The sequence below is a fragment of the Dromaius novaehollandiae genome, chromosome 3, assembly GCF_036370855.1.
Source record: "Dromaius novaehollandiae isolate bDroNov1 chromosome 3, bDroNov1.hap1, whole genome shotgun sequence".
NCBI lineage: Eukaryota > Metazoa > Chordata > Aves > Casuariiformes > Dromaiidae > Dromaius > Dromaius novaehollandiae.
In genome coordinates this window covers 93,185,865-93,207,239 of record NC_088100.1, presented here as the reverse complement: position 1 = coordinate 93,207,239, position 21,375 = coordinate 93,185,865, and the positions used below count along the sequence as shown (strand labels likewise).

Here is a 21,375-nt window from a genome sequence, read left to right as displayed (position 1 = left end):
GCACCATGCAGAGCTCATCAGTATCTTGCCTGAGGTCATTAATAGGGCTTTTTTTTTCTATTTAATTAAACATATTTTTCTATTTAATTACTGGACCCATCCTTCCTCTAGCTTTGTGCGTCATTGTGGTTATATTCACAGAAGCAATCCCAACCTGAGGAGCTGGAAAAAAGCATCCCCTGAATCATGCTCAAAGCACAGCAGAAGATGTGGTTCTCTCTTCCTAGGAAACCGTAATCAAGTTCGTATGTGTTGCGTAAATCCATTATTGTGTCTGTGCATCAAATAGCTGCTGCTTGACCCATTAGGTAAAACAACTGCAAAATACTTGGGCCTTCTGGTGCCAGAACTAGAACCACAGCAGAGCTGCCAGAAAGCCAGGAATATTTATAAGTCAACAGCTGAGCTATAACCCCAGCATTCAGGAGGCATCTGCTCCATTCCAGGTTCTGCCGCCGTGCCTTCATTTTCACTCCCACCTTTTGTCCGTCTTCTTGGAGGTGCGGACTCTCTCCCTCATTAAGAGCTCATACAGTGCCTAGCGTAATGGGGCCTCAACATCATGCAGCCCCAGGCCGTGCCTTCATAAATCTAGTATAAGAATGGGATTACGGCATTGTCATCCAACAGTAATAACATGTGCTTCAGGTCAGAGACACTGAAGGGTAAGGAGTTCTCATTAGGAAAGAAAAAGATATGGGCTTTTTAACTTGACATTATCAGGGAAACATGTTCATTCATGTTTACAGAGTTATTGTAAAAGCTTCCTACAACAAAGATATCCTCTTATGGAAAAAGCGAAACCATATCTCACTGTGCAGCCTGCTCTAGGCTGGATTCCAAAACTGAACAAAGCCCCCAAGACAGAAAGAAGATCTGGGACCCAGAGGAAAGTCTCAGGCAGCTCTAAGCTATTTGGCTGAAGGATGCTTCTGCACCATGCCAAACTTCCAGGTGGTCACAAGTTTCTGAGCTAGACCAGAACTAGTGAAAATAAGCACCCAGCCATGCCACAAGACTCCCAACTCTCCCATACTGATGCAAGGAACTGAGGCCCAGAGGCTGGTTTTACAGATTTTTTAGCACCACTCCTAACAGGTTTGACCTTTTCCCATTTGGTTCAAAATGGAGTTCTGAGGTGGTAGCAAATACTACTGCCTTTGCGAGCTCCAAACCATTCTTGCTAGTATTGGCACAACAAGATAAACCCCCTAGTATCTTGGTTTGTTTCAAGGGGAAGAGTCTTGAGAAAGAAGGGACTTTCTTCTATAGGTTTGCTACCTGCTTTTTGCTTTCCTGAAGAAGAGATTTTCATTCAAGTAAAGTAACACTTCTCTCCCCCAAAGATACCCTAGCTCTATGCTTCTATTTCTTTTGCAAGACCTATTTTCATCTTAGACTCAGAGGGGAACTCTGAATTATAAAAATATTGAAAGGCCAAAAAAGGATAGAGGGCAGCATTTGGTGTAGTTTTTCAAGTCATGGGATGTGTTAGGAGTATGCACATCTGATCTTACTTGGGTACCTGGCATCCTGGTGACGTATCTGAATGGTAACAGATATGGGTCATGTGCGAGTTCCCCAGGGAAGAGGTGTGACACAGCTAGAGCAGTCTGGCACCCTTGGAGGACTGGAGGCTGAACCCTTCACCTTGTGAAATCTGGGGAGTGTTTAACTATGTCTTGCTGGGAATTTAGCACCTCAAATACTCTGGGAATAGATGTGGGGAGATTCAGCCCTGCTGCTGAGGGGAAGGCAGCTCCTTCCCTGCACTTCCCCACATGAGACGGGCAGTGCAGGAGCAAGGGTCCAGGGCTGCAGGCAAGGCAGAGGTGAGGGTGAAAGCAGGGCCTGGAGCTCCTGCTGAAAACATTAGTGGAGAGCTAGGGAGACCTGAATTCAGCTTGGCCAGATCCACTGAAAAATTGGTCAGGTCATTTCATCTCTCTGTGCCTTGGTTCCCCAGCTGTAAAAGAGAAGAAAACTTTTCCCTACCTCAAAGCAAATCCCTTGGTTCTTGTCAAGTACTTAACTACTGCAGCAGTGAGGGCCATATAAATTATAATTACACTGAGTGCCTGGTGCTGCTGCCCAGAACTAGCACTTCATTCTTTAGTGCACAAAATTTCTTTTTGGTGGGGAAATTAGCCACTGCTGCAACCCTAATTAGGTTCCCTGTCTTGAATGACTCATTTCAGCATATAGAAATCGTTTTTTTTTGTCTCTAAAGGAAGCTCAAAATCATGTTTTGGAATTCAAACCAGGTTATATTTGCCCATAACACACAGCCCTAAAAGTCTGGTTAGGACAGGGTGGGGAGGCAGGGGTGTTATACTTAGAAATGGATTTAATTAACCTTTGCTGTTTATTGCTTGCTTCCAGAGTTCAGCCAGGTTAGGAAAAGAACAAGGAATGGGGCTCAGTGTTTACACTGAGCTTTTGAAGAGTAGCCCAGACACTTATTTCTCCCCTTGTTTCTTTAAGCATTCAGAGTTTAAAGTTGTGGCTTAGTTTCGGAGCCAAGGAAGGGGGATGTTGATTCAGAGAATGGTAAATATGCAGTGGTAGGAGGCAATATGAATTTTTCTGTTCTACCTTTAACATCAGCATATCTTTCTACTTCCTCAGCTTGTGGTGCACAAGAGGCATTAGGAGAGTCTCAGGACTCGGGATAAAATTAATTTCCATGCTGAGAGTGAGCATACCTCTTTGGTCACCTCTGTCTTCACACTGCACCTCTGTAAAGGATATTTTTCACCCACTGTGTGAGCTGGGAGTATAATAAATCAGTGTCTCCTGTGAGGGAAGACAGACCAGCTTGGAAATTGTTTCAGTGAATCTCAGAGGTACCTTTACCTAAGAGGCATCTCTCTCTTCCCTCCTTTTCATGCTGAGCCTCAGTGGCCTGATTATACATCTGTTTCCGATAGGAACAAAGAGATCTATCACATCCTGGGGGAGAGGGGAAATAAATGTATTAATGCTATACTGGCTGCCAAGAATCATACTTTGTTCAAAACACAACCCGTGAGCTGCGTTTTTCTGGTCTTAACAAACTCATTCGGTTTCTTGGGGAGACCCTGTAGTTTCCCATCTGACATCCCTACCGCATGCACCTCAGTACAAGCACTGCCAGAGAGGGGAGGACAGCTCTGACAGCGAGGAAGCTGCAGGAAGGCTCTGCAGTCTCAGCTGCCTGACTTATTTTCCTGGGCTCAGGAAGAGGGAACAAGGGTCGGCCTAACTGAAGAAAGATGCCATTTACTTCTCTTCTCCAAAGTGAGTCATCCTGAAATCAGTTCTTCATTGAAAATAAAGTTACTTCGCACAGTGTCACAGAAGGAAATTTTTTTTTCCCAGGATTTGGTGAGTCTGTCTGATGATATGGAGCAAGAAGCCACACAATTTCAATGACTGTCATCAGACCAGAATAACCCTGGCAAAAAACTCCAACAGCGGCTCTGAAACTTCGTAGCAATGCAGAAAAGATTGGGGAAATGATAAAGGCATCAGATTGTCCTATAAGTGGGGGAAAAAATAGAGGCAGCACTTTTTTGGCTATTGATGGTTCTTTTTTCTTTGGGGAGAGGAGAGCAGAGCAGAGCAGAGGAGACTTCAGGAACAGTGTATTCTCTGAATAAGATATAACCTCTGGAAGGAGAATGAAAAAAAGTAAAGTACACATAAAGAGAAACAAAGTGGAATTTAACACACTCCAGAAAGTAGTGTTTTGACTTCAACGTGTGACAGATTCCTTCCGTAAAGATCATACAATAAATTGTCAGATGATATAAACTGATTTAGGTCCACTGATTTCAGTGAAATTACACTAATTTACACCAGTTGAGAATCTTGTCCCATATGCTAGTAGAAAAAAAAGAAGAACCAGAAGGCAACTCTGAGACATTATATAGGACAAGCCTTTGACTCGAATGTTGTTTCTAGCAACAGCAGAGTCAATCTGGGGTAACTTCATTGACTTCTGCCAGGAGTTTCAAAGACTACAGAAAAATGATCTTAGACAGGGAGCCCAGCAGGGTGTAAGTGCAAACACCATTGCAAAGAAAGAAAGAAATGGATACAGCAAATAAAAAGGAAATGGCTATAGCAAACAGAAAGGAAAAGAATACCAAATAACAGAGCATCTACATGTCTTTAGCAGGCTGCCAGAGTGTAATTCCCTCTAACAATCACCCAGAAGATATCCCATCATTTTGTAATGTTTGCAAGCTGGGCATCGAGCTGGAATTGGAAAACAGAGGTTCCTCCAGTAGGATGAGTGTGATGTCTGCAGCCATGCTTTGCTTTTTCATCTAGCTTTCTCAGAGAAAAAAAAAAAAAAAAAGGTGGGCAACCTTTGTGACAACCCTGAACCATGAAAAGGTGATGCTGATTGACTCAGAAAAAAGAACTGTTTTCTGGTAAAACAAGCTAAAAGAAACAGGATAGAAAGATGGTTTTAATGGTTACGGGACTACTCAGAAGACTGTGAACCAGTCATTGCTCCTTCCACAGAAATAGAGATTGGAATAGTTCGTTTCTCTTTATTGATCTGTAACATAAGCCTGTGGGAGCTGAGCTGGTCTCTCATTATGCTCTTGGACAGAATCTAGCACAGTGAAACTTCAGTCATGGTAAAGCACTTCTGGAATCCAAATGAAGACGAAGATGTCATGGAAACTTGGATGCGGCCAATCCAAAGCATTCCACCAGCCTTGCAGTGGCAGGCCCTGGAGATAGTGCATGACAGTAAGTGGCAGTGTTTGCAAAACAGAATGGGATGCAAGCAAGCTTGCTCCTTTCTAATTATGGAGGAGGACATAGTTGATTCAGCCTTAAATGGCCTCTGAAACAGGAACATGCAAAAAGAAAATTTCCACTTGGACTGAAATACTGACTCAGTTGGTGGAAGCCAAATTCTTCAGCACATTAGATGCACTGATAAGGTTTTTCAGATCTCCTTTGGCATAGAAAGCCCAGGGCTGAACACCTTCAATATATTTATTGGGCAGGTTCCAAAGCATTTCACTGCACAGATGCTACAAAGCCCTGCAAAAATTAAAGCGTCTATTGATGATATAATTATCTGGGATAGAATTGTCACTGAATATCAGGAATTATTTCAGCATGCCCATACTGAAAATAGCAAGTGAGGAAAGATTTCAATCAAACAAAACGAAGTTTCAGTTAAAGAAAAAAAAAGAAAAAAAGAAGGAAAAAGAAAGAAATCTCCCAATTATTACAGACCCTAAAATGATGAATTTTAAGTTCTGGCTGTCAGACATGTTATGTCCATAAGTTCATGTTGAGATTTTCACAGTCTGTGTGAAACAACTTTCCAAAAACTGTTGAGTGACAACACAAAAACTTTAACCATTTGTAGTACATAGTGATATTATTCCAGGTTGCAGTTCTTTGACCCATTAAAAGAGACCAAGTTCTTGACATATGCTTGAAGTGGAGAGTCAGGAGCTTTGCTTCACCCAACACATTGCGTGACTGAGTAGCTGCCTGCAGCATACGCAGAGAGCAATGGAGGTAAGAAAGAAAATGCTTGCACAGCTTAAGACAGCAATGCTAGGTCTTGCACATGGTTGTCCTGATTTGCCCAAGTCTCCCAAGGGTTATAAACAACATGAGACAACAGGATTTCCCTCTGAAACTGGGAGAGCACATTGCGAGCCTTGAACTGATGGCCCAGGATATGATTTAGTAATGGCAGACATGCCATTGAGAGCATATGCTCCACTTGTCAGCACATAACCTGATGGTGCGGAACAAGCAGAAACAGCTCATGCAGACATGGTAAAGGTATTGCATGCTGCATCTCCTGAGACAGGGGGAATCCTCCAAGAATGAAATAAGACCAGCATCGGTGCACACAACAAATGAAATCTTGTACAGATACTTATTCCCTGTATTTGAACAAATGAAATCTTGTACAGATACTTATTCCCTGTATTTGCCTGTGCTTCTGGGATGAAAGAAGCCAAAAGCAGATGAAGTGGAAGAGGAGGGCAAACAGAGCTGTGTCTAGCTATTTCTGCATTCATTTGGAGATTGGTTGACCTTCTGACATTGATCAGCCCAGCCACACTGAAACTTAAGACAACAGGCCATATTTTCTGCTGGTGCAAGTTGGCATTGGTTCACTGACAGCAGCAGGCCTCATCCCTAGATGATGTAAAGCAGAGTCACCCCACTGAAGTCAGTAGTCCAAAAATCCAGCCTTGGATGTGGAGAAAGTCAGCAGAGCAGCAGCAGTTAGCAGGAGCTGAGATTTTTTGCGCCCCTCCCTTTCGTTTTATAGTAGATTAGGAAGACAGAGATTTCTCCAGAAGACCAGTGAGGCACACTGATGGCAGTGAGGCTAGGAGCCAAAGTAAAGAGCTTTTGCTTATTAGCCTGGGCTCCAAGCTGATGCTGCCACAGCCAGCTGCAGGATAGGCAAGAAGGAGGTGGTTCAGGAGGGCTGAGCAGGCGGCTGCTGCAAAGGGGAAGAGGCAGGCACTGAGGCAGCAGCAGCGGGGTGGGTGAGAAGGCAGCAGGCCTAGAAGACGGGGCCAAGAGGAGGAGTAGGCAGTGAGACCCAGCTGCAGTAACACTGGTGGGAGGCACCAGCTGTCTTCTGACACATTCGTGATGTAATGGCAACAGCTACACCCAGGGGTTTTTCTTGGTCAGTCTTTGTGCTTCTTCAGCTAGTTTGCTGGTGTGCTGAATTTAGAAGAGGCAACTTTAAAAAAAGAAAGAAAGAAGTGGTTTCATTAGAGGTGGTACCACCTAACACTGAAGTTGCCTAATACTTCTTATTAAAAGGCTGTCTTCAGTTACTTATAACTTTGTCACACTAACCATCTGGCCTGCAATTCCCCATGCTGGGTGTCTGCCTCGAGCTGAATTTGCTTTGTTCATTTGTTTCTACATTTCTGTTTAAGTGGTATGGCTGTTTCTGAGAACAAGGCAAAGAAAAATGCATTGTTTCTCTCATGTTAAAACATTCTTACCAATTTGTGATTCTGATGCTTCAGAGCCAGAACCTAAATGCAGGGCTGCCCTTGCATCAAGGACGTGCTTTTAGCAGCCTCATTACAATCTCCCCATGTTTGGCCACCTTATAAGCCTCAGAAAAGCCAAAGTTTGCATGTTGTCAGCAGAAGAGGCAAGTCAGGCATTTGTTTTCTCGGAAGCATTTCTGGATATCTCACCTGGGTTTGTGCCTTGTCTCTCCCAGCTCCTCTGTGCCAGCCACACAGGAGATGTTCATGCCCCCAAAGCAATCAAACCTATGCACAGGGCTGCAGGGGCCAAGTGCCCCTGCCATGGCTCCTGCTGAGGTCTCAGGCCATGACAGTGGCTTGTGCCCACTCTACCTGCCCAGCGCCATAGATCAAAAGGAGACAAAGAGTGGAGACAGAAGCTGGAAGGAGATGGGGTATAGGGGAGATGAAAATATGAGGCATCAGCCAGAGCTGGGGAGTAGAGAGAGAAGATGGGGTGTGAGAGAGGGAAGGGACACGACAGAGGCAGGGAGCACCATGGCAGGTGGGGGTACATTAGTCAGGATCTAACTGTGAGGGTAGATGCTACTTGACTGCCCAGTCTCTGAGAACAAGTCCAGGGTGTATCCCATCCCTTTGGTCCGCAGAGTCAATAGCCTGCTGTCCCTCCCGGTCACTTCAGGCAACAGATGCCTGCAGATTACCAAATCTGTCTCCTGTAATGGTCCATGCAAGGATCAGCATGTCTCCACACTATACAATCTCTAATGTATAACAGCAAAAGCACAGAAATTTTGTTGTGATCCCAGCCCCCATAAGCCTAGGAAATATCATATGGAGAACTATGTTAAAGGAGCAGTATGACTGCACTGCAGAGTGAGGAAACACAGGTCAAGAGGCTTTCCATACAACATTAAATCATCTCCTTTGTGCTTGTGCATTATAGTACAGCCTTTAATTACATGCTCACGTAGTGTTTTGTTGGATTTTTTCCCACGGGACCCCTGCCTCCTTTATTGCCAAGCTGGAGGGGTGTGTAGGAAATGAGGAAGGGGATTGGAGGTGGAGAAGAGATGGTCTGGTCATTAATGCAGCTGAACACTGCCTAGCCTTGCTTCTACCACTGAGTCCCTATGTGCTGTTGGCAAGTCACATAAATAAGCATTTTCACAGTTGGCCACTAGCTCCTGTTCTGTTTGCCAAGCTAAAGACACCTGGGGTCAGGCTGGCAAAAATGCTGAGCGTTCTGCATTGCAAGCAAAGTTGCTGGGCGCTGTGCCTTCAACATAAAATTATGGGAGTCCTTGGTGCTAGCAGTTCAAGAAATCTTGGCCACTCTTGCAAATTCCCTGCTCCACGCTCTCACCTTCTTCAACCAAGGATGTTTTGCCTCTCAAGGTGGTTCATGTCAAGCCATTGTAGGTTTGCCCATGATTCTCTCTCCACTTTTCCTTGGCTGACTTCAGTATCAAAACCTATTGATAGGATATTCCAGGGGCTGTTTAGCTGCTCTTTCTTCTGTCTTCTCAGCCCTATGTCCTGCCCAAACAGATTCTCAAGAGCTCATTTCATTTACAGTATTTGTTTGTTCATGAACTTTTCACAATATTAGACTTTGTTGTCCTCACACCATTCTCCCGCCCTTCTCTCCTCCCTGTTCCTCTCAACATTTTTATTTTTCCGTTTCTTGTCCTTTTCTCTCAGTAAGTGTCCAGCTCTCACATTCACAGAAAACAATTGGTTTTGTTTTATATCTGCAACTTGCTCTTTCACAATAGTTGCTTGGAGGGCAAGTTCTCTGCAGATTTTAGTAACTCGCCAACATCTAAACATATACACCACTGGGAAAAAAAAAAAAAAGTCATTCCAAAAAAGCAAAGGTGTAGCTCTAAAGTAAGCAGCCAACTTTAATCTCTTTATCTTCATTCCACTTTTGTGAAAAAGAGGTGGTACTAGCTTCTTCCCTTTTTTCATAAGGGCTGTGGTAAGGGGAAATTTGTTCATGTTTGTGAACAGCTCAGATTTAGAGTGAAAGTATCATAGAAAGGCCCATGAGGAAATGTAATCATTTTGTGTTCTAGGCAGAACTGAAGTGGTGTTTAGTAAATAAGGTCTGAAGTCAAGTAATGAGGGTAAGAAGAAATACTGAATGATTACCCAGTGAACATAGTCTATCCTATGCAGTGTCTATTTTGTGATTGTGACACAGTGCAGATGAATATAGAAGGTTGAATTAAGGCATCAAGCATTTCTTATTCCTGAGCATTCCATGTTTACAACCTGAAAGTTTTTTTAATGTCATCTTCAGAGGTAGTAAGGATACTGGGAATATAAAAATGAATGCCCTTCCAGCTGAGATACTATGCAGCTAACACATTAAGAAAAGAATTACTGGATTATCCAGCTGTCCTCTGTGATGATACAGAGTTCAACTCTATAGGACACATGCCATTACCTACTTTTGAAAGCCCCAAGCAAAGAGCTTGGTGAGGCATTCATATTCTTGTGCATTTCACTGTTTAATTTTTCCCCATGATATTCAGGCTCAATTTTCCCTGTTAAAGCTGTTAAAGATCCATTGTCCTGGCTGCTCAGAAACCAGTAAGTGTGACCAGGTATTAACATGCCCCCACAAACAGACAGACAGCCAATATGTAGCCAAAGCAAGCAGGCTTGGGTCATTCTTCCACTGTACTCTTTAAAAACCTAAACAGGTTTAGATCAGTTCATCCAGCCTCTCAGTCATTACTATTGCTTTGCTCTGAACATCATCCAGATTATCACTATCTCCCTGGCTTGGTATTCCACTGATTTCAGAGCACGATTATTGCTTCCTCATTCTGCTTTGTGTGGTCTTTATGCCAGCAATCCCAGACTCCACTGGCCATCCTTGTAGCCAGATTGCATGCAAAGATCTTATCAAAACTTCTCCACGTACTGGCCCACCTATTACCTTCCATTTGTTGAGCCCCTCCTCTGGCTGTAACAAACACACTTGCAAGTTCTTTCAAAATCCGTCTGCCAGGGTTTTTTTTCTCTTCTCAGAGGTTGTGTATTTTGGGTTGATTAACTGGTGGTTTGTTTGTTTTTTTTCCCCCAAGATTAAAATGCAATTTTTTGGCTGGTTTTCTGCTCCTCCAAAGTCACATTGTATTTGTTCTCTGTCCAGACTTGCATTTGCAATTCAACCTAGCTAAATAGCATTTGTTAATGCCATTAATGGGCTTTTAACTCCCTGCAACTTGATTAATAGTGAAGATATTAAGTACACCCAGAAGTAATGTTTACAGAAGTACCCACGTGATTTAGAAGCATGAGTCCTGTCAAATGTCTCCGCGTCAACTTTGTCTTTGAAAATGAACTTCACATTCTGGCGTGGACCCAGAGAGGTGGGAGCATGCTCTGGGTTTTTTGCAAGCTTATCCACTTGTAGCAGCACACTGGGATGAGCATGAAATTAAAGCGATTTGAGTACAGTGAGATTTTTTCTTCCCTGCCTGCTGGCAGTTGTAATGAGTTCTTGTTTTCTGCCTTACTTCCTGTCCAGTCACACTTTATGTTTTGTCCTTATGTTTTTAAGGAAGCAATGGGGATTCTCCTTCACTTCAGGCTCAATCTCTTTTCCAGTACTACTTGTTTTCTCTATCTCTATTTGTAAAATCGTTTAATCTTTGCTTGGCAGTATGAACTCTCTTCAAATTCCTCTTGCATGTACCCTTTCTCTGCAACAGGTAATGACCGAACATTCACATTTGGTTGTTTTCCTTCCAGCAATGGATATTAACATATCTAAATTAATATATCTATTTAAGCAGAAGCCAGACAGGTATCCACAGCAGATAGTGCTTTCTCTGTCCCTCCAGATGCTCTCTTTACTACTAAGCCTCACAAATGCCTTATCTCAATTGAGCCATCTTCAGTTTGCTTTCAGATCCTTGTTTGGGCTGGTCTCAATTTTGAGGGAAGAACAAGACTAGACACCTAGTTTCTTTCCTGGGCTCCTTCTTCAGGCAGAGTTTGTTTACACTTCAGTATATCTGCTATATATAATTCCCACTTGTAGGTATTGCTAGGGTAAAGCAGTGCCCAGAACGACAGCTAGTTGCGTAGTACTAATTCATTGCAGCGGGAGCTATACAGCCATCTCACTCATTGCACAAAAGTACTGAAGCTCCAGGATCCCACATCCTGCTCCAGCTGTGAGTTCTTCCCAAACATTCAACATAGGACCAGAGCCTACCTTTCCAGCTGGTATCCAAAGAATTAAATTTCTGCAGAGCTCCCTGTGGGCATTTGCCGACCTTGGATTTGGGCTGGCCCCCTTAAAGAATGAACATAACTTTTGCCTCCCTCTGTTTGTTGACCCAGAAGAGCGAAGATGCAGACCTTTCTCAACTACATTGCAATCAGCACCCAAATTAGAGGTATGGAGGTAGTGGACCATCTGCTGTATTGACATACAGAGACAGTTCCTATACCAGTTCCGAACACCCATCTTGTCTTGCTCCCGATACCATGTTAAACCTGAATGACATTCATCAGTGATTCAGCAGACCTGATGGCTTTTGGCCACTGCTTTCTTGCTTGCATGGCGGAAGAATGCCATTTATCATCATTTGCAGGCCCTGCCCCTGTTGGCTTGCTCTGAGGTTTGCTATTTGACAGAAACCAATTTTTCAAGAGATGATCCTGCAAAATGAGTACATGCATTCAGTTCCACATGTAGCAGGAGGGGTGTGGTTCCCTGTCTGAAGTAAAACACATGATGTCCTAGCAGAGCTCCTGCCCTGTCCCATAGACAGCTTTTAGCCACCAGGCCACTCATCGTCCCTGTAAAGACCAAGGTATAGGGATGGAAAAAGATGAATCTCCAAAGTTCATCCATGGAGCAGGGGAAGGATGAGATGTGACTGGACAATGCAACAGTCCTCTGTCTTTCGCTTATACATCTAATGTCCAAAGTGACAGGGACTCTAAGTGTAATGGGGTTATGAACATCATCTCAGGCACTGTTTTACAGAAACTCCTGGGGCCTTGCAGAGAGGGAGACCACTTCAGTGTGCCCTGCCTGGTAGAAATTTAATGTATTCAAAGAGGCTTAAGAGGGATGGGGGAACCCGGAGTGGCCTGTTAGCATGGGTTAGAGGCTGGAATTAGAGCTACATCCATCTCACGGCTGATGGCCATCCATCAGCCCCTCTGAGAGAGGGGGCAGAGTTAGCCAAGGGGTTCAAAGTGCCATGTGGTACGTGGAGAATGTGAGACACCAACCAGAAGAAGGGGAGATGGAGAATCTCAGAATGCATCGGAGGAGCAATCCTGCTGGAGTGCATGCTGCCTCCCCATGGGGTCCTACCAAGCACAGCCCTGCCTGATTTCAGAGACCCTGCTGTGGGTGTGTTTTCAATAAAACAAAAGAGAAAAAGGCTTTCTTTCAAGAAGGAGGGGAAAAAAAACCAAAGAAATTGAATAAAAACTATTTAAATCTTCTGTCTCCTTTTCATGGGCTTATTATAGATCACAGGTCCCTCTCAAAGTCCCAGCACAGCACAGAAGGCCTCTGAGACCACCTCTGCAGGATACCTGCTTCTGATGTGGCCTTGCCCACAAACCCCTCTGAAGCACTCCATGCAAAGGCAAAGGCAGACTAGCAGCTCAATCCACTCAGAAAGCAATCTGGTTTTGCTGGAAAAAAAATGGTCCACATTTCTCTTGCTCAATAACATTTGGGTTTTGCCGAAGACAGACTTTTGGTGTTAGACAGGGACAAAAATATCACCTGTTCTCCTTGCAGAAATGCTACAGTTCTGTGGGAAAGTGGAAACCAGTTAACAGGAATAGGATTGATCATTGAGTGCCTTTCATTTGCTGGAGGGCATGAAGGTCATGCCTGTGTACTGCAAACACGAGCCATGGCTGAAGAAGCCTAAAGGCTCCAGGGCCCTCAGCTCCCCTTATATTTGACACTTCTTCAGCAGCTGATTCAAAGAGGGAGTGTAGTTTGGACGGTCTGAAGGAGGCTCTCTAACCCCTTGGAGTACTGGGGAAACTAAAGCAAGTGGCATGATGAATGAAGAGCATCAATGGGGTACCTGAAGATGGAGGCTATGACTTTTTTCATAATCAGCCTCTCTAGGACAGGTTTATATCTCTACCCCCTCCAAAGTGCTATGAAGTATATTAATATTGTCATTATTATTTTTCAAGAGCACTTGGGGATCATAAGGTAAAGATTAGGCCTTTGCTGTACTACACTCTGCATCATCTGCAAAAACCTGTCTGAGAGAACAGACAGACAAAATGGAGCATGGGGATTGAGTGTGGGAGGGGGAGAATCAGGCAGGTCAGCATGGTTAGATGATAATAGAGTCGGCACGTTGGTCTCAAGGGCACAATTTGTCTCTGATGGTGCGTAACTCACATATGGGCTGTTCCTTTGAATAACAGCCAAGCTTCACCTTTGCTGTCCTCTCCTTTCTCCACCTCTTCCCATGACATCTAGTGGAAATGAAACTGAGATCACACTGACGCCAAGGGGAAAGGGACCCTGGCAGATAGGTGGTTACAGCTTACCATGTTCATGTCTATGTCAGTGTACAAGTGACCAGCAGTCAGGAGGACATCTGCCAATGTGTGCAAACACATGTTGAGGAAATCTGGCTGGCAAGTTGAAAGATGGTTAAAAAAAAACACAGGGAGGTCTGTAGTCAGGACAGTTCTGGCTGAGAGGTTCAAAGATGGCTGGTCATTAGGAACACAGCAGTGTTGCCACAGCCAGAGAGGCAGGAGAACATCAGCTATTCAGTTTATCAGACTGCAGAGAGAGGGGGCATCCCCTGAGTGTCAGCACCAAAGTTAATGGGTGAGGGAAAGCCCACAGAGTGACGTTAATGCCAAAGTACTACACCCTCAGGCAGTGCAAATCAGTGCAGCTTCCCTAAACAGCAAGGTGAGAGCTGTACCAACAAAATATTTCTTTTGGGGTGGGGGGGCAGGGGGCTGGTTCAGTGCTGTGAACTTTTACCATGAGCAGAACTCTACCCTATTGTTGTTTCGGTAAGAGACAGGGGATGTTTCGCAAAACTTTGTGGCAGAACACATAACACTGGCCAGAGGGCTGTCAGATTTGCAAAACTGGATGAAATGTTGCAAACAGGTGGACTGGCGCCATAGGAGAACAATTCTGAAGAACAAACTCCCGGACGCTTCCCGCTTTCTTCCAGGCACCCAAACAACCTCCAGATATGAGTGCTTTTAACACAGGTTCCTGCATCCCAAGTGCTGTCTACCCTCCAGGACCTCAAAGCATTGCCCCAGCATCTGCAGCAGGGTATATAAATAGTGAATATAGAAAGTTTAAAAAAAAGAAGCCAGAGGTTTGACTGTAAGTGTTTAAAAAAAGTAATGGCTTTTTAGTCAATAGTTCTGCGGGAAGCTTGCCATCCCACAGTGCCAATGACCGAAAATGCCACCAATATGCCCCTCTTAGGGGCCACCCAAAATGTCTGAGTGGATGGCCATGCCATTGTGTGATTCCTTAAAATAAAATGACTATAACTGTGGTTAGACTTTAGCGATCCAGGAGCCACATGAAAGAGCATAAAAGCCACAGAATAACTTAGCTACATTGTCTACTGGGGCTTTGCCAGAGCTATTTCTGAGGCGAGGAAATCTCTATCTCTGGAGAACTTATGCTCTGTTTCAGGTGATCCCAGATCTCTGATCTACCTTGTCTGGAAATCAGCTCCATCACCTTGAATTCACTGGTCTTTGTTCTGTAGCAGAATCCTATTGTGGAAATGCAATTAAGGATAAGCCATTCTCTGGCACCAACCCTGCTTCAAAGGCCCAAGTCCCACCCCAAACTCAACATGGCCTAAAGAAGAGGCTGTCTGTTCCAGGACATTGCATAGGAATGCGTGGCTCCCCTGCTGAGTCACCCTGATAGAAGGAACTTCTGCCATGCAAAGGTATGCAGTTATTTTTGCTCAGTGGCTGATCATGTGCAAAGCCAAGTCAGCTCACCCAAGTGTAGGAAGGGGAGGCAGGCAAGGACTACAGTTTATGATGGGAGCAGCACAAGAGAATGGCTGTGCCAGTAAAACTGTTCTGAAGTCTTTAATTATCTGCCACCGCATGGCTGATGCTCTTGAATGTTCTTAGAATAATTGAGCAGCAGCAGCAGCAGAGTAAATAAGAATTATTACCTGTGACTGCAGTCTACACATTAATAGATAACTCTAATGCTGAAAGACCCAGAAAGGAGGAAAAACATTTTTTCTTGCAAGGGGACTGGTAGAAACCCCACATTTGTGAGGAAACTTAGGAAAAAGAGGAACTGTACAAACAGGCTGAGGTCTGTTTAGGAGCCATCTGAGAACTTTCTTTCAGTCCTTGCCCAGAGAATGTAGGCAGCCATGAGGAATGAAGAGAGAGAGAGAGATACCATTTCCAAGGGTGATAAAGTAACTTAGGAGCACAAACCTGCATTTTAGAAATGGTTTACATTGAGGGTATTTTCAGCAAGAGGGGTTTCTATGGTCCATCAGTTTTTGAAAATGAGACTTGGTTCCTAAAAGATTTAAACAAGTGAAGTGCTTGATCCCTCTCATGCCCATTTTTAAAGCTGCAAAAGTTCCCACTGCCACTGCCATGTTCATACCCTCCTCCCATTCCTCTGCAGAGTTGAGATGGCGCAGTCCAGCCATGGCAGTTGTAGTAACCTGCATGTCCTACTCTTTGTGGATCATTCCTAAGTTATCAGAGGTTCAGATCGGACAAGTATAGTAACAGCATAAACAGCAGACATGCCCAGAAGCTTCAGTGTCATCCCTTCTGTCTCCAAGGCTTGTGCTTCTCTGCTGTCCTGAATCTCTGGAGGGCTTCAAACCTGATGCCAGCCCCGGCTGCGCTACCTTTGCCAAGTGGGTACAATCCCTTGCACTAACCTAAGAATTTCAGTGGCCAGGGGAGGAATGGCCTGCAAACATCATCTGTCTATGTTGGAAGCAAAACCACCTTGAGCTGCACTCCTAATACATGGCCAGCGATTGGAGGGATCAGGAGAGAGGGGCACCAAAAGCCCTACCCCACACATTTGCAGCTATCAGCCATGATAGCCGCAAATTAGCAAACCTTCAAGGTGCCATGCAAGCAGGCTTGCATAGGAGAGTCCATATCCTGAAAGGAGCTGTTGGGGTCTCTGAGCTGTTCAAAGAGCCTGACCACATGTTCATCTACTCCTCTTTGCCCTCCTTGCCTCTTGAGCTGTGTTTTCAATATCTCTGCTATTCAGGTTACAAGCACTCGTTCTTCCATCTCTGTGCTGATGTTTAACACCTCTGATACTGCATCTCCCTGCCAAAGTCATCTGGCTCACAAAACCCCATTGGAAAAATGCACCTTCTGATCCTTTTCTGCCTGGAGTGCTCCCATCAAGAGCATCAGGTCAGACTATGGTCTGACGCTGCTCCCAGCACAAACTTACCCAGCAGGAGAGAATGGGTCACAGAGGGGCAAGGGAGCAGGAGCTCCCCCATTCACTCTCCCTTGAGCAGGAGTGATACACAAGGTCATGCAGCTGCATAGCTTTGCCCACCACTGTCCAAGGGATCTCTTTCTGCTTCAGTCTCTCCTCTGCAGTCACAGGTGGATGTGTCACGGAGCAGTTGAAGAGGGACCTTCCCAGTGCTACCCTATCTGGGCAGAAGGAAGATGGGTTTCTTGCCAACTCCAGCCCCAGAGGTTGTGCTATAATGTGGCAATTTCAGCTTTTACATAAAGTCAGTTTCTAGATCTCTGTGCTGATGAGAAAAACTTGACAATGTGAAAGTTAATAGCTTAAAAACAGAAAGGCAAATAAATCCCTCTGTCCTGATTACCCCTATTCTCAGTGTTTATGCTTTTTTTTTTTTTTTTTTTTTTTTTTTTTTGCAAGGCAAACTTGTGATGTCTAAGGGTCTGACTTGGGAATGTGGGACAGCTGAGGCTGGCAATAGCACATAAGTGGCACTCACGCATTGTGCTGTCCTCTGCAGAGATGAACACTCCCACAAATAGGAAGGCAATGTATAATGTACTGTGCTAATTATATACACTCCTGTAACCAAGGGAAGGCCTAGGCACGTGTTAACAACTGGAAGATCCTGGAAAGACAGGTATGCGATGAAAAACTATTCCTCCTTTCCTCCCTCTTTGCTATTCAAGGCACTTTCACAGAACACAGTTAAGCATTTTTCTTTTTTTGAATGAAAAAGAAAAATTGTGCTTGTGATTTAGGGGGAAAGTTGCCAGAAGAGGAACTGGAGCCCTTCCAACACCTCACAGTCTAGTAGTTAAGCATTGCCTGAATTGGGCACCAGGGAATCTTGTGTCCGGCTTTCTTCCACTCACTGGTTTATAACTCTTGGCATTTAAAAAGGCACCTTGTAAACATTTCTTTCATTGTTCTTCAGTATATAATTGAGTCTCTTGCCTGCTTACCTTGTTAGAGGGAGGAAAGCACCCTGCAAGGAGAAGTTGTCTCTTTTCCCAGCTCCTCCTCGCCTGCTGAGGTGCGAGGGCACCAGCAGCTTGGTGCCTTCCGCTTCCTGCCAGCTGCTCCCCAGCTACCTCCAAAGGGAGGGGAAGCCACCTTGGAGAGGTTCTTCTCTGTGCATTGCCAGCTTTTCCCCGCCAGCACGGCACCCGCACTTCCTCTGCCCACACCAGTTGTTCTCAGCCTACTTCTGTGCCAGCCAGAGCCCCAGTCCCACCTCCGGAGCAAGCCAAGCCAAGACTTTCCACATGGTTGGCTAGTGTGGAGCTGGCGTGGAGGTGTGGTTGCCTCCTCCCAGCCCTCCCTGCTAAGAAATGTGGTTGCTAGGCTCAATGGCAGTGCTCTGAAGTTTGCCCAGCTATTCAGTGTGTCCCTGCTGTCAATGAGAGGGTGGCATAGGCATCATGCTGGCCCCAGTGTGCCTGGGTTGGCTGGCTCCCCACTAAACAGATGTAATTTTTTTAGAAATGTTTTCCTATTATTATTATTTTCATTTAAGGCACAGGCCAAGGCTTGTTTGATGCTACAGCAGAAGCCCTGCCTGTATGTTACACCTTATGTACAAACTTAGTAGAGATCTTTACAGAGTTCCAATAAGGGACTGAGTGACATATCTGCTGGTTAATGATTTATCACTGTGTGAACCTGCTGAATAGCAAATATGCTAAAAAGGGGAAAGGAAAGGGCATGGCAAGAGATTAACTGAGGACAGAGTCAAAAGTCAACCAGAAAGGAGTGGGGATGAAGCTGGAAAGGTCAGGTAGCAAACAGGAAGGCTACTGTAGTCTAAACACTGCCTCTCAGCAGCATGAGTGCCAGAGCCTGGAAAGAAACCAAGGAGCAAAGCAGATGCACTGTCCCACTTCCAGTTCAGACTTCTCCACTGCATGCTGCAGATGCAGTCAGCTGAATAACCAGCTACCATCTCCAGCTGAATTTTACTGCTTGTCTACCTAGGAGAGCCTTTTGGACTCTTCTTTCACCTTTCCAAGACTCTGGTATCAGCTGTTCCCAAAGCATGTGCCTGTCTGAGACAGCTCACACTGTTCCACCGGGCTGCACTGGTAGCACAGCAATGTGCATTAGTAGCTTCTTGCAGCCCTCCTGGGGTGCAGTGTCCCAAGGTGAGGGGAAGCGCTATCGGGAGCTTCTGAATTTCTGGGATCGGGCTTCAAACGCGTCTGCTCCCAGGCGTTCTCTTCAGTCTGTTGATGTGAGGAGAAACTCGTGGTACCAGGCCACAATGAGAGAGCTGCTGTGATCCTTGCAGCCATCAAATACAAACTCCTCTATGCAAAGGAGCTGCATATGTCACTGGCTCTGACCACCAATCCTGGTGGCAGTGAGGTGGTGGGGATGGGGATTTACATCAAGTTATAGAGTGAACTTTCCAAAGACAGATTTCTTTGATGGACCACTGCTTCTGCAGCATGAGTGGGCTGGTGGGGCAGATCACAATGTATATCTGGGAGGACCTTATGCAGAACCTGAGGAGGGCAAAGGCTTCTCTCCTAGAAACCCATGAGGAGTTCACTTTAGCCCTCCAAAGGCTGAACACCACTGCCGGAGCATTGCCCTCAGGGCACTGGAGCAGAGGATACGGCCACTGCCACCTGGACCCTGGCCACCCCGACTGTCCCAGTTAGTTAGTTGTTAGCTAGGCCACTGCCAAGATGAGTTGTAGCCATAACTACATGGGCACTGACAGGATATATGGTATGTTTTTACTAGTCTGTGGATGATAAGATGTCGGCCCCGCGCTAGCTAGCAGAATGCAGTGTCTCAGTAGACACCAATCCTGTCCAGTGTGAGAGAGGGCCTCCCTCAATGCTAAGCACATCTCCAGAGAGGGAAATCAGATGGGAATGGCAACCCAGAGCTAAGGAAAGTGCTCCATTTTACCGCTTTTTGATATAGCAACTGTAACTACTACTGCCAATATGCTCAGAGCATGGGGACAAAGCATTGTACCATGGAATATCTGCCCAGAAAGCATGGTGTTTATTTTGAGAAAAGCATAATACTGCGTGAATGTCACAGTTCATAAAGGAAAGTACTTCATCCAACATAAACAAAGCAGTTATTGATATATTTACATGACTGAGGTTCCTGAATTGAATTCTGACCATTCATCGAACTCACTTACCTTTTCTTTGCTCTCCACCTCAGGACTCACTGCTGATCTAGACAAAGGAGCTGCTCTATGCAGCCTGGTTTATCATCATACAGCTCTATCAGTTTTAATGGGGAGACTCTGGAAAACCCCGTGGTACCAGGATGCTCAGGCCTGCTGCCCTCAGTGGTTCCACTTCTGCTTTGGGGACAGCTGTGAGCACCACCATCACTGTCATTGCCCCAGCCATTCTGGGATATCCCTGTTAGCGTCTACTTCCCTTATTTCTGAAGCCATTTCTTGCTGGGGCTGGGGGAGACATGACTTGACATCTGAGGTCATTTGCATGAGGTGATGGAAAGGCGACAGCAAGTTTGTGTCTTGAGGCAAGAGGTGTGAAGGTAGAGCCTGCCCCCCACCTCTGTGGGTCTCCCCAGAGCTCCTGTCCTGCCACTGGGGTGAGCAGCAGGGAGCAGCTGCATCCATCACAACCGGGGAGAGGAAGGTTGTGCCATGGTCCTGGGGGCTGAGCAGAAATAACAAATGTCCTCTGGCAGGAGAGTCTGTCTCCACCTCATCTTTTGCACTGTCTGGCCTATCTGGGCTCTTCTTTGTCCGCGAAATTCCTTGACAGCATCTCAGGCTGTTCCCAACCCTCCTCCATTGCCTTTCTGACACTGCTAGGATGCAGCCTAGTCCTCCCCACCTTCCTTTGCTTATTGCAGGGCTGAATCAGATACTCATACAAGGATAGCACTCCCATCTATGTGGGCATGGTACATCAAGAAATACGGCAGTAGAGATACAGCTCAGGCCTTTATTGTCTCAGTTACAGTCTTCGTGTCAATGGTGAGAAAACATCTTTTTTTTCCTCCTACTGCACCTGACAGACTGGTGTGATCTTAGTAATAATAAGAGATTTACTACCTTTTCTCCCTCTCTGGTAGAAGACCTTTGTCTGTTTTGCAGCTGGTCAGGAAGAAAGGTAAGTTAGGAAGGGCAACAGGAACCAGGTTACGAACTGTCTGGGTGCTCAGCAAGCTGGCCTAATGCTGGAGGGCCCTATCCTGAACCCTGTCATTCAAAGGCGGAGAAGAGTTTGTTCAAAAAAGCAATGAGCAAACAGGAAAGCTATATGGGCACTACTTATGGCAGTAAGGAGTGAAAGAGTGAAACAAGCTCTCAGCTGTTTGATAGTCCTGGCAGGATTATATTGCTTCACAGATGCATGATAAAAACAAACAAAACTATGTATCTCCACCAAAAACCCTCCTCTATTTGCCTGCACCCAAGTGCAAATTGCACTGTAAAATATTTTTGCAGTCAGCATTCTCATTAAAAGCAATTAAAATAAGCTGGAATGCTTTGCTGATCCTGCGCATATCTCTGTCAGCTTAATTTGGGCAATTTACTTTGCAGTAACTAGAGAGCAGCTAAAAAATGAATGCACTGATCAAACAGGGAAGCAGTATCTCCATTTTCCTGTTTAAGGCTCTACTAGAATACAGCAGGGTGTAAGCATAGGTATGGGGGAGAAGTGGGAGCAAGTGGCTGAAGAGAAAAGGAGAGGGAGAAAGAATCAAAGTGTCACTGGCCAGTGTTTATGCAATATGATGGATAACAGAAATAAAATGTTCTGGTGATTCATTTCTTCAGTGGAGCATGCAACAGAGTAAGGCAGGCATCAGCACTGTGCAGAAAATGACAGGCTCACCATCATCCAA

The 21,375-nt window shown here is 45.2% G+C and overlaps 1 long non-coding RNA gene across 4 annotated transcripts in view; it reads right to left on the bottom strand.

The window, feature by feature from the left end:
* The window catches only part of LOC112997163 (uncharacterized), a 90,807-nt gene extending 73,094 nt beyond the window's left edge, over positions 1 to 17,713 (bottom strand). For 3 of the 4 annotated variants that reach the window (XR_010388511.1, XR_010388512.1, XR_003262629.2), the window contains exon 1: positions 17,484 to 17,713. This is a non-coding gene — a long non-coding RNA (uncharacterized LOC112997163). Of the gene's footprint in view, positions 1 to 16,488; positions 16,553 to 17,483 lie in introns of those variants that run through there. The other variant, XR_010388513.1, reaches the window with a different exon arrangement.
* Between the last annotated feature and the right edge of the window lie 3,662 nt (positions 17,714 to 21,375).